The sequence below is a fragment of the Hypanus sabinus genome, chromosome 22 (genome assembly GCF_030144855.1).
Source record: "Hypanus sabinus isolate sHypSab1 chromosome 22, sHypSab1.hap1, whole genome shotgun sequence".
Classification (NCBI taxonomy): Eukaryota; Metazoa; Chordata; class Chondrichthyes; order Myliobatiformes; family Dasyatidae; genus Hypanus; species Hypanus sabinus.
The window spans coordinates 59,960,955-59,974,699 of NC_082727.1; the positions used below are offsets into that span (position 1 = coordinate 59,960,955).

The following is a 13,745-nucleotide window of genomic DNA, read 5'->3' on the forward strand; positions in this document are numbered from 1 at the left end:
GGCAACATGGCTCAGCAAACAACCTTTGAATATTTTCACTCCACTGCATATCTGAGCTTGATCCAAAATTGCTATGATATGTATTTATAAATAACATAAAGCAGTGTCGGCACCTTTGATGGCTAAGTAGCAAATTCTGCTATAGTTCTGCATGCCCTTATTTTTGAAGAGGATGTAAACCTGCCACGGAAATGTGAGCCATCTGAATTTGGGATCTTTCAGGGGAATTTTATTATTCATGCAGAATGTATGAACAAGTGTTGAAAATCAATAAAGGATGCATTCTCAGCAACTCAGATATTCTGGAGGATTGATCAGAAATGAAAATATGATTTAATTGCTACTCACAATCAATTACTTTCATACTGAAAATCAACTATTCCAAATATGGTATTTTATTTACTCAGCTGATCAGTATATGAGGCTGTTGGGGTCATCTACTGTATCCAGTGCTCCCAGTATGGCCTCCTGTATTTCAGTGAGACCCAACGTAGATTGGGAGACTATTTTACCAAGCACTTTTCTCAAGAAGCAGGAGCTCCCAGTAGCCATCCATTTCAATTCTACCTTCCATTCCCATTCTGACACACCAGTCCATGGCATCGTCAAATGCCTTCACCATTCCCCATTCCTGGTTCTGTCTTTTACCGTACCACCTTACCTGCCCAACGCCTCCCTCTGATGCTCCTCCTCCTTCCCTTTCTTCTATGGTCTGTGGTACGGATAGCCCAGTGCATCTGCAGATGTGAACTTTCCTCTTTTCAGGACACTGACAGCAGCAGGTGAGTAAAAAAGAGCCCGGAGGGTCATCAGGGACTCCAGTCACCCCAACCACAAACTGTTTTAGCTGCTTCCGTCTGGCAAACTGTTCCACAGCATTATGGCCAGGACCAACAGGCTTCTGGACAGCTTCTATCACCAGGCCATCAGATTTATCAATACACATTGATCTGATTGCTTACCTGACTGTACACATGTATACAAAACAATATGTATACAATCTTAGTGTTTGGGCAATATCCTCCCACATTTCCCTTCCTTATTGCTTTACATTGCGACAGAGACACAACATAAAAGGTTTTTACTCCCTTGGATGTAAGAAATAAAATAAATACAAAATTCAAATGCCCTCTAAACCAGGCAGCATCCTGGTAAATCTCTTCTGCAGCCTCTCCAAAGCCGCAACCAGAACTGTACACAATACTCCAGATGGGGCCTCGCCAGAGCCTCTTGCAACATAACCTCTTGACTTCTGGACTCAAAGCCTCGACTAAAGAAAGCAAGCATTCCATTGGCCTTCTTCACCACCTTATCAACAATGTGTAGCCACTTTCCTGGAGCTATGAACTTGGATCTCAAGATCCATCTGCTCAACAACACCTTGCCTTAACAATGTACTGTTTCCCTGCATTTGGGTTAACCTCCACCTGCCATTTCTCACCCATATTTGCAACAGATCTATATTGCACTGTATTCTTTTCTAGCCTTCTGTACTATCCGCAACTCCACCAGTCTTGGTATCATCCACAAAGTTACTAACCCACACATCTACATTTTCATCCAGGTCATTTAGTTTGCAAGTAGCAGAGGTCGCCACACAGATCCCTGCAGAACACCACTATTTACAGATCTCCAGCTGGCACAGGTCCCCTCATCACTACCCTGTCTTCTATATTCACAAGCCAGTTCTGAATCCAAACAGTCAACCTGCCGCGGACCCCATGCATCCTAATTAACCTCCCGTGAGGGGCTTTGCCAAAGGCCTTACTAATATCCATGTAGGCAGCATCCACTGCCCTACCCTCATCAATCTCTCATTTGAACTGTCCCGTTTAAGAATTGTAGCTAACCAGAATGCATAGATTAAAAAAGTACAGGCACTCAGAGTGAGTAATGAACAGATTCATTGAACAGAATTGGGATCAGTCCCAAGGATCTTTGAGATCCTCCCGACCAGTTATCCTAAATTGGAATCCACACAGAAGGGCGTGCAACTTGTTCTTTCATCAATCCTTCTACACTGTCTTTTAGCCTCACTCTTCTGTATATAGTACTCATATCTTGTTATAATTTAAATCAGCAGTTCTTAACCTTTTATAAGCATTGACCCCTTCAGCAGTCTGGTGAGCCTTCTCAGAATGATGTATTTAATTGACATGCTTTGAAACAATATTTTTGTATGGTTTTCAAGTAATTTGTTTGATAAATCTGCAAATAAGTAATCAGTATGTTAATTAAGCAAAGTGAAGGATATTCAAGAATTTTTTTCTGGGAAATGTAAAATAAGGCAGGTTTTACAATTTATACTAAGTTTTAACACTTCTAATGACTTTTAGAAACACGGATAAACAGAGGGATTACCCGCGGTAGCCCAAGCGTCAAGTCCTTTCTGGAATCGGGCTATGGAAGCCCATGGAGTGGCGCGGCCTTACGGAGAGTTAAAGAATTCTCATTTGAACTGTCCGGTTTGACAAAACTTAAACAAACAGTAAAAACGACTCCCCTCCTTCTACGCAGCGGATGTCTGGGTCACAAATGTGGCGGCTGAACGAGTATCGATAGCTGTCCGGCTGTGTCGCATATGAGCGATTACATTCGATTTAGTGGCAGGTCTAATAACTACCATCATTTCAAAAATAGTGATGAGCGTGCCGTAAACGATATTTTGAGATATTTGTAACAAATGTAATATGATATAAAATATCTGTGATTTCTATTAGTGCTCAAATACTGCTCACGTTACTGTGGTTTGTTGCCTACATTCATAATTGAAGGAAATTATAAATTTCAGTTTGTTACTGAAAATAAAAATGCATTTCTTCCTGTGTTCAGCGACTCCCCCTCCCCCCAGGAATCTATCCACGGACCCTCGCGTTAAGAACCCCTGCTATAAATAAATACCCCATAGCAAATTCGAAGTACTCTTTCTCCCTCATTGGTCTGAATCCTTGAAATCTGCTGATTTCTCACTGCACATCCTCCTCACAGATCTTCGGTAATTTCCTTGTTAATCCTCCGTAAACAAAGAGCGCTCTGGTTTAAGTTACGTGACCTGCTTTACACGCGCCTATCTGCTGTGTTTACCGGTAACTTTGGAGAAGAAAGCCGGAATAAGTCGACAGAGGACACACGCCCTGAACGAATGTAAGATTCGGGCAAATCATCTTTCAAAAAAAAATCATGAAAAGCAGTAAGGTTTTAAACACGTTCTTTTAAAGGCCACCGCCCGGCCGAGGTTCTCAAAAGAAACAAAAAAAAAGTTGAGTGGCAGTTAGTTAGGTTGTACCTGGTAGTCCGGCATTTCAACATTCTTCAAATGGTTAAGAAACCATTCAACCTTGGGACACAGTGGTGAACTACATATACCTGTCTGGACACGCCCCCCACTGACTGCTCCCACTGACCGTGGCTCCTCCCACAGACCCCGGTATAAAGGCGATTGGGGTCTGAGCCCGGCCCTCAGTCTCCAGGATGTAGCATGGTGGTCAATTGCTGCTTGTTCTTTCTTCCAGTCAATAAAAGCCGATATCTCGCCTCCCACGGCAGAGATTTATTGATGGCGCATCAAGCACATAGAGGTATTCTGTCATTACCTTGATTAATTCATCTTATTACCGGTAATTTTAAAAAGCCAGCCCACTTGCAGGGTGGAGATACGCCTCTATCTCTGAGGTAAGGCGCTCCTTCTGTCCGCTGGCCTGCAGGTCACTCTCAAGCGAGGTGTAGCCCCTGTTTAGCTCCCCCCTCCCAACCCCCAACAACCCAACTCCCCACCACCACCAATCAGGGTCATGTGAAGCCATGGGGGCAGGTGGTGGATGAGCTGCCGGTGCAGATCACAAGTCCTGGTTATGTGACCACTGACACCAGACAGGCAATCTCTGAGAAGCATTGATTGTCTTTAAAAGACACTGCCCAGAAGAAGGCAATGGTAAACCATTTCTGTAGAAAAGTTTAGTCACCATGCCACTCCACACAGAACATAATGATGATGACAAACCTATGTTACAGATGAGAGCACAACCATACTCTGGAATATCCTAATGTTGTAAAATGAGATATCAGTGTAACATTTTGCTTTTGTCAGCCCAATCTAGAATGATCATTAATTAAAAACGGGAAAAATGAAGGGAGATACCGGAAATCTGAAATAAACACAAAAAAGATCACTGCTGAAAGTCAGTCGATCAAGCAGCATACACAGAAAGTGGGACAAGGTTAACGTTTCCAGATGAAGACCAATCATCAGAAATGGAAAAGAGAGAAGACATGTTAGATTTGAGTGATAGAGAGGCTGAGGGAAGAATGGACAGGAAAAAGGGAATAATTCCGATATGGTGAGGTCAGTGTTGCCTGTGCATAGAGCCATCTGGTTGGTCGGTCAATGAGAGGTGTCAACGTAGATCTATTCTCAAAGTGTGCACACATTTTACAACCTTGAGATTCTCCTGCTTACAGGCAGCCACAAAACAAAGAAACCCATTAAAAAAAAAGACCATCAAACACCCAACGTGCAAACCACACAAACAACAAGAGCAAGCAAAATGCATTTAAAACTGAAGATTTGTGAATGGCACAGAGCCTGGCATCACTGCAGCTGGAGCAGGCCACAGCGTCAGTTCATCATAGCGCTCGGTATACATCGGAGAGAGAGGAATAAACCAAAGGAACACAGAAAAGATGGCATAGCAGTTAGAAATGCTCAACAATTCAAGCAATGCTAGTAGACTGAAACATGTAGTTGATATCACCCATAACCAAAAACAGAACAGAGAAAGCAAGATACTTGAAATCATAACCACATGATTCTGCAGATGTTGGAAATCCAGAGCAACGTACCCAAAGTGCTAATGGAGACCCTGGCACGGCCTCCTCTACATTTTTGAGACCCGACATAGATCGAAGGGCCACTTTGTCAGCCACCTTCTCTTCGTCCGCCATGAAAGGCAGGATTTCCCAGAGGCCACTTATTTCAATTCAACTTCCCATTCCCATTCTTACATATCATTCCCTGGCCTCCTCTACTGCCACAATGAGGCCACACTCAGTTTGGAGGAGCAACATCTCATATTCCATCTGGGTAGCCCCCAACCTGATGGCATGAACACTGATTTCTTCAAACTTTCTCCCCCATGCCCCTTCTCCCTTTTTCCATCACTCATTCTGGCTTCCCTCTTAGTCATTCACCTGACCCTCAGTTGCCCAGCATCTCCTTCTTGTGCCCCTTCTCCTTCCCCTTCTCCCAAGATCCATTGTCCTTTCCTATCAATCTTTTTCCTTCAGCCCTTTACCTCTTCCACCGATCACCTCTCAGCTTCTTACTCAATTCCCCTTCCCCTAACTACCCACCTCCCTCCCTCACCTGGTCTCACCTACCACCTGCCAGCTTAGACTCCTTCCCCCCCCCACCCCATCTTCTTATTCCACCTCACACCCCCTTCTTTTCCAATCCTAATGAAGGGTATCAGCCCAAAACATCAACTCTTTATTCCTCTCCATAGATGCTCCCTGACCTGCTGAGTTCCTCCAGCATCTTGTGTGTGACCTTCCTCCATGTGCTGTGGTTTCCTCCCACATTCCAAATGTGATCTATGAGGGTTAGTGAGTTTCAGCACGCTACCTTGGCACTGAAAGCATGGCAACACTTGCGAGATGCCCCAGCATAATCCTCAAAATGTGTTGGTCATTGATGCAAAAACTATGCATTTAGCTAGCTGTTTAGATGTACATGTGACAAATAAACCTGATCTATTAAGAGCTCCGTCAACTGTGGCACAGGGAAGTCATGATTCAGGAAGAATGAAAACTTCTCACAGCCATCCATAGAACCATAGAACACTACAGCACAGAACACAGGCCATTCGGCCCTTCTAGTCTGTGCCAAAACTTTATTCCGCTAGTCCCATTTTCCTGCACCCAGTCCACAACCCTCCAGACCTCTCCCATCCATGTATCTATTCAATTTATTTTTAAAACTTAAGAGTGAGCCCGCATTTATCATGTCAGATGGCAGCTCATTCCACACTCCCACAACTCTCTGAGTGAGGGAGTTCCCTTTAATGTTCCCCGTAAATCTTACCCTTTTCACCTTAAAGCCACGCCCTCTTGTATTTATCTCTCCTAAATCTAAGTGGAAAGAACCTACTCGCATTTACTCTGTCTGTACCCCTCATAATTCTGTAAAGCACTATCAAATCTCCCCTCAATCTCCTCAATGTGAAAAATCTCATTACTGGTTTTGATATAATGGAGATAAACGGGGTGAATGAACAGGTTGACAGGTTGAGGGGAGATCTGGTTAGCTGAGGAAGCCTGGGGCCTATTGATGGATATTTGTTTTTAAACTGATCATCCATGGTGTAAACAAAGAGTTTGAGAGAGAGGTGAGTCAGAGGTGAGGCATGTGAATGAGCAGGTATAGGCATTGGTAGTGAAGTAATAATAATTTCTAGTTCTGTACAAGTGTAGGAAGCAATACCAACAGACTCGTGGATTTACAGAAACAAAGCTGAGGGGGACAGTGTAGAACTGTAGTAAGGATTATTTCATGTTTCCCACAAGAAAACAGGTGTGGTTTTGGACCATATGAGTTCCAATAGTGAAACGTTTGATCTGGATAAAGTTAAAGGTGAAAATGTTCACTATGAGGATGCCTAATGTCCTGGGAATTTCCTGCACTCTGACCCACAGTTCAAAGCGTTTACATGTTCCATGGTTTTCAGACTGTCTGTCTGCCCTCATCAACCATAACACAATCACTCATCAAGAGCTGATCAACATGACAACCTTGGATTCCCCTTTGTCACAGCTGTCTCCTTCGTCCTATCCATCCTTTGCCCACATTGTCTGGAACAGAGGTTCCCAACCTTTTAGGACACCTACCATTAACCGAGAGGTCCATGAACCCCTGCTCCAGAACTTAAAACTAATTTGTTTCCACTCTTTCACAGTTCTCATGAAGAGTCTTTGACAAGAAGCAAAAATACTGTTTTGCTTTCCATAAAATGGCCAGGCTCAGAATAGAGCCCCTCAGATTTCAGAATATCTCCATATCAAAACAATTAAAGTCAAAACAAAAATAAATAATATTTTGCCCTGAGAAAAGTCTAAAGGTTTATATTTTAAGTCCAGAAAAATAAATATTTTTGTTGCTTATGACATCAAAGTATGCACTAAATATATAAAAGCCATAAAGTACAATTCAATAGGAATTTATCGATAACGTAGTGACTCTGCAGTCTGGTGATATCTGTTAAAACAGCTCTGTATTACCTAGATCTCGGTTAATGATTAAACTAATAGAACATTTTTAATAAAAATTTCATTCTGACTAGAGTGCCAACATATTGAAGCAGAAAATGAGCATTTGTAGCTCCAGTGCCTTGCTCCATTGTCAGCCACAGGGATCACTCCATGAGGTTTACAATTGAAGGAAGGCAATGCCAAGGTCAGCCTCTGCCACCAGCTCTTGAAACCAGGGAAAGGATGAAGATAAATACAAATGTCTTGAAGTAGCTCCAGAAACCAAATAGAATGAGAGGTAAAAACATGCAAGTCTCTGCTATGTCTTTAATCTCCTGTACCCTGAGTGTGGGATTTTTACAGATAGATAGTAGACCTATAACAAGCCATGTCTATTATTACCATCAACTGGCTAACAAAGCTGGTGAACAGTGTTCCCTCAGGTTTAGAGAAAGAAAATCTTCATCAAGCATGTCACAACCCCATTAAAACAATTCACTACAAAATGGAAGACATGACCCAATGGTGGGTCCATTCAAAAACTACTGTGGGAGAGACACCCAACAATACATCTCATTTCAGAGCAGTCTCAACTCATCAACAAACACACCACATGCAAAGATGCCATCACCAACCATACTGGAGCAATTCCTGAACTACAGTACCTGGACAACATGAGCTAGCTGCAAATCCCAGAAGGTGGAGCAGGCCATCTTTTCACACCTTTGGAAACTCCTGTCATGTCCTAGGTGCTATCACACAACTACAATCAAAAGACACTTTGTCATATAGACTATAACCTTTTGAATGGCATATGGCTGACATTCATGATTTCACACCAGATACCAATATGGACAATAAATCATGGATATCAGTATACCATCATTACAATAAGAGAACACTTGGTTTAGTTATATCCTAGAATGGGGTTGGACTGATAATCTTTTGGTTCAAAGGCAATATTCCTCTCAGCAAAACAGTCAGCAGACAAAATGATATTCAACAAGTTTATGTGTAATATTCTATTTCTACCATGGGCTTTGAAATTACTTAATGTGCAAAGGAAGATTGTCAGTGTGAAAATTATTTTGCAGAGTATGCTGGTTATGGAAGCATTCAGCCATGGCATCTTTTCACAGTGATAACCAAAGCAAGAGGAAAAGAAGCCTGAGGTCCCACCATCACATTCCACAACCATCCTGTTCTTGAACTAACCTGCACGACCTTATTCGCTACATCTGGACATTTTAAAAAATTTAATTGTGTTCTTTTTGTTTAATTTATTCTTTACCTATGAATGCTGCTTAAAGAATGCTATGTGCCAGTGATGGTGCTGCAAGTGATGGTGATGATCCTGTACACTTGTACATATGACAAGTCGTTTGTTCATTATATGCCATGTTTTATGACATAGGCAATCATGGTCTTTTCAAGACCATCATTGTTCTAAGTAAATTTTACTATAAAAATGGTTTGCCATTGCCCTCTTCTGGGCAGTGTCCTGACAAGATGAGTAATCCCAGCCAATCAACACTCTTCAGAGATTGTCCACCTGGCATCAGTGGTCACATAACCAGAACCTGTGATATGCACCTGCTGCTCATACGACCGTCCACCACCTGCTCTCATGGCTTCATGTGACCCTGATCAGGCTAAGCAGGTGCTATGCTTGCCCAAGGGTGACCTGAAGGCTAGCAAGAGGGAAAGAGCGTTTTACACCTTCGGTAGAGATGTTTCTCCACCCCACCACTCTGCATATGACAATAAATATCAACTTTGATGTGCTCAGCAGCTGAGGAGCATATCCAGAGAGAGAGAGAGAGAGAGAAGAAACTTAACATGGAAGTCTCCATATTTTTTCCTTATTTCAGATATCAAAAGGTCAGCATCTGTCATTAAGGACGGCAGGATGGGACATGCCCTCTTCTCACTGCTTCCATCAAGGAGGAGATTCAGGAGGCTGAGGACACGCAGTCAACATCTCAGCAACAGCTTGTTGCCCTCTGCCATCAGACTTGAATGGACAACGAACCCTGTGAACGTGACCTCAGCATTTCTCCTCTCTTTTTCCACTACTTATTTAGATACACACACACACACAATTTGGGTGGTAAGATAGAGATACCTCTCTACCAAAGAAGGTGTAAGGCACAAGGCACAAGGCACCCCTGCACCCCTTCCCCCAGCAAGGTGTAGCACCTTATCCTTGAGCAAGGTGTAGCACCTGCTTAGCCCCCGATCAGGGTCAAGTGAAGCCATGGGAGCAAGTGGTAGATGGTCGAATGAGCAGCTGGGGCATGTCACGTCCTGGTTATGAGAGACCACTGGCACCCCGCAGACAGCCTCTGAAGAGTAGATAGATAGGTACTTTATTGATCCCAAAGGAAATCAGTGTCTCAGTAGCATTACAAGTGCACAGATGTAAATATTAGAAGTAGAAAGAATAAAAAAAAGTTACAAGAAACAGTTTAACAGGATTGGGGCTGGGGGGTCATCACTTCCCCGGCTGCAGGTTGACTCATTATAGAGCCTAATGGCCGAGGGTAAGAACCATCTCTTTGAGCAGCGCAGTTGCCTTTAGCCTATTACTGAAAGTGTTCAGCCAAGGTGGCATGCAGGTGAGAAACATTGTCCAGAACACCCAGGATTATTCAAGCCATACTGGCCGAAAGCCAAAGGAAAAGAAATTCCCGAACACTGTCTCCATTTCCCACACTCGCACTTGAGTCATGGCATCTCATTGGTACCGAGGATTTCAAACTTCAAGCTATGTGTAGAGCTAAGAAACTTTTTAAAAAATCCCCTTCTTTCCCATAGGGTTATTGGATGTGGCCCAACAACTCACAGCTGTACTTTTGGTTCCTTAACAACTGTAGCAAAATCACTGGAGACGCCCTGGGAGTTTCATTAATGATTACAGGTTGACGTCGACTGAAGTGGGGGTGGAAAGGAAAAGCACCGCGGTGTGTGATTTCCGGGTGGAATGTCCCTTTGAGAAAACTTAAAAAGCTTGTTCACAGTCAGAAGAGCAGTGAGAGTTAGCTGGTCAAGCGCTTAGTGTTCCCGGGAGGTGCTCGGGACTGAACTAACGCACGGAATATATCGGCAGAGTGAAAAGCTTGCGGTACAGTGAGTACTACCAAGTTCTCCTCTCGAAATGGGGTTTAAAAAGACAGAGGCTTAACGGGGTTTTATAGAATTCCTCAGAACACTGAGGGCAGAGATTTCTTACATGTTGTATATATTACACAGGTTAGGTAATGGAGAAGTGCAACATTAAAGGAAAAGAAATTGCCGAGTACTGTCTCCATTTGCCACACTCGCAGTTGCGTTGACTGACTTTAATCATGGCATCTGATTGGTACCTAGGACGATTGTTGCAGTTTTGGTCACCTAATCACAGGAAGGATATTAATAAGGTTGAAAGGGTGCAGAGAAGGTTTACAAGGATGTTGCTGGGACTTGAGAAAGACAGAGGAAGTTTGAATTAGTTAGGACTTTATTCCCTGGAGCCTAGGAGAATGAGGGGAGATTTGATAGAGGTGTATAAAATTATGATGGGCATAGATAGAGTGAATGCAAGCAGGCTTTTTCCACTGAGGCTAGGGGAGAAAAAAAAACCCAGACATCATGGGTTAAGGGGGAAGGGGGAGAAGTTTAAAGGGAACATTAGGGGGGCTTCTTCACGCAGAGAGTGGTGGGAGTGTGGAATGAGCTGCCAGATGAAGTGGTGAATGCGGGCTCACTTTTAACATTTAAGAAAAACTTGGACAGGGATATGGATGAGCGGGGTTTGGAGGGATATGGCCCAGGTGCAGGTCGGTGGGACTAGGCAGAACAATGGTTCGGCACAGCCAAAAGGCCTGTTTCTATGGTTCTATCAGACAGTGGCTGATGATGTGTTGACGATAAGACATAGGAGCAGAACTGTTTGTCTCTGGTGCGCCTGTGATGTATTACCCCTCTTAACCCCGTTCTTCTGTCTTCTCTCCGTAACCTCTGACGCCCTAATTAAGAACCTATATACAGTACTTAAAGCATACCCAATGACTTGGCCGCCGCAGATCCGTCGCCCTCTGGCTAAAGAAGTGCCTCCTCATCTCTGTGACGTCCCTGTGTTCTGAGCATGTTCTCAACTCCCCCACTTGAGGAAAAATGTTGGAGTTTCTCCATAACGATGTGTTTGATCCTAGTACTGAGTCCGTTTCTCCGCAAGACAAAGGGTGCTGGAAATAAGACATTTGCAAGGATAGTAGAGATAAAATAATTTGCATGCCTGCAGGGAAAGAGTAAGGGAATGCATTGCTTCGCAGACAGCTAGCACAGACTAAGTGGGCCGAATTTACACCCCAGCACCCACCCCACTGACTATGCTGCAACAATTGCTCTAACACTGTGGCATAAATCGGCTAGAATGAGGTTCCTTCGTCCAGGCAGTCTCGTTCCACTTGAATACGAAATAAAATATCTCCGCTCGGGATTTGCGCCCGGAGCTGAAGTGAATAAGCAGACCCGTGGGAACTGAAACGGCCGCCGTATTGTAGTGTCCCGATGTTAACAACTGCGCGCCGATAAAGTGTGTTTGGATCGACCTTCTAAACAGTCCAGGTCTGTGGTGGTGGTTTGGGAGGCCAGCTCCGGACTGTCAGGTGACCTCAGGGCCAAATCGTTCGAACAATGCTTAACCGTTTGTGCGATTTTTGTTTTTTGGCGGGGTGGTTTGTTGATGTTTTTCCTTGAACGGCTTCCATGGTTTTTCTTTGTTTTGTGGCTGTTTAATTTTGACGACGATTCTCCGAGCTGAATCCATACTGAATACGTACCCTGTACTTTGATCATAAATGTACCATGAACCTTGAACCTTGAACCATGCAGTAAGAAGGTCACTTGCATTTCTTCATCACAACTGTTTCACGCAACCAGGACTCTTATTAAATTTGTTGGGCAAAACCGGAGTGAAGGTATTTGGCTTTCTTGGAGGAAAAGAAGTAAAACAGGAAAGCTTGAGCAACATCAGAATAAGATTCTGTGCTCTCCAGTGTGTTTGTTTTTCCTTGCTGTGATTTGTAAGCTTTGCTGTGTGGTTATCATTTTCCTGTAAAAAGTCCCTCTGGCTAATGAAATTTCTGCTCATCTTGGTTCTAAAGAGATGTCCATGTATGTATGTATGTATATAAATATGCGCTGGGGCACATCGTCAATGATGTAACCTGGGGTCATCGGGTGTTTCAGTTCCTCCAACGTCAGATGCTCTTGCCCAGGCGACCCAGCCAGGTTTGATCAGACCCCGGCTTGCGTCCCAGCAACACTGGTCCACAACGTCGCTGAGGAACACCTTGTGCGCTGTTATGCAGCTCTTTTGCAAATCGGGCTAGTCTGCTTTAAGCACCCGGACTATAAATCCCCCTTCTGAATTTAGGTATTTTTGACAACTGGACTTTGAATAAGTTGTAATATCATCATCATCATCATCGTTATGTGCCTCGTTATAGATGTGGGCAATCATGGTCTTCCATCTGATTGTTGCCTGTTGGGAAGACCCTGCACACTGATATTCTTTTCTCTGTCCCTGACTACAATTAGAAACAGAAAACCTGCAGCACAATACAGTTGTGCCGCACACGTCCCTACCTTAGAAATTACTAGGCTTACCTATAGCCCTCTATTTTACTAAATTCCATGTACCTATCTAAAAGCCTCTTAAAAGACCCTATCATATCTGCCTCCACCAACGATGCTGGCAGCCCATTCCACGCATTCACCACTCTCTGAGTAAAAAACTTACCCCCTGTTCTAACACCTCTGTACCTACTCCCCAGCACCTTAAACCTATGTCCTCTTGTAGCAACCATTTCAGCCCTGGGAAAAAGCCTCTGACTATCCACACGATCAATACCTCTCATCATCTTGTACACCTCTGTCAGGTCACCTCTCATCCTCCTTCACTCCAAGGAGAAAAGGCCGAGTTCACTAAACCTATTCTCATAAGGCATGCTCTCCAATCCAGGCAACATCCTTGTAAATCTCTGCAAATCTTCCTTGTAAATCTTCTTAGTAAATCTTTTCTACAGAAGTGGCTTGACATTGCCTTCTTCTGGGAAGTGCCCTTACAGGACAGGTGACCCCAGCCATTATCAATACTCTTCAGAGATCGTCAGCCTGGCATCAGTGGTCACATAACCAGGACTTGTGATATGCGCCAACTGCTTGTACAACTATCCACCACCTACTCATATCACTTCACATGATACTGGCTGGGGGGCGAAGCAGGTGCTACACCTTGCCCAAGGGGGACCTGCAAGCTAAAATGGAAGGAAAGAGTGCTTTACACCTCCTTTGGTAGAGACGCATTTCCACCCCGCCACCTGAAATAGTATAAACTGATAAAATATAATATTTAAACATAAATGTTGAATGTTACCAAGTTCAATTCACTGTGTTCTTATTGTTAGTGAAGATCCAATCCAAAATATTGGCACTGACTGGATCTTGGGATTTTTTTT

General features: G+C 43.6%; 1 protein-coding gene across 3 annotated transcripts in view; it reads left to right on the plus strand.

Annotated features, from left to right (window-relative positions):
• Positions 1-10,198: 10,198 nt before the first annotated feature.
• Positions 10,199-13,745, plus strand: part of LOC132379667 (pleckstrin homology domain-containing family S member 1-like) — a 33,520-nt gene continuing 29,973 nt past the window's right edge. For 2 of the 3 annotated variants that reach the window (XM_059947889.1, XM_059947891.1), the window contains exon 1: positions 10,199-10,371. The gene's annotated coding sequence lies outside the window, so the exon portion shown is untranslated. The remainder of the gene's footprint in view (positions 10,372-13,745) is intronic. The other variant, XM_059947890.1, reaches the window with a different exon arrangement.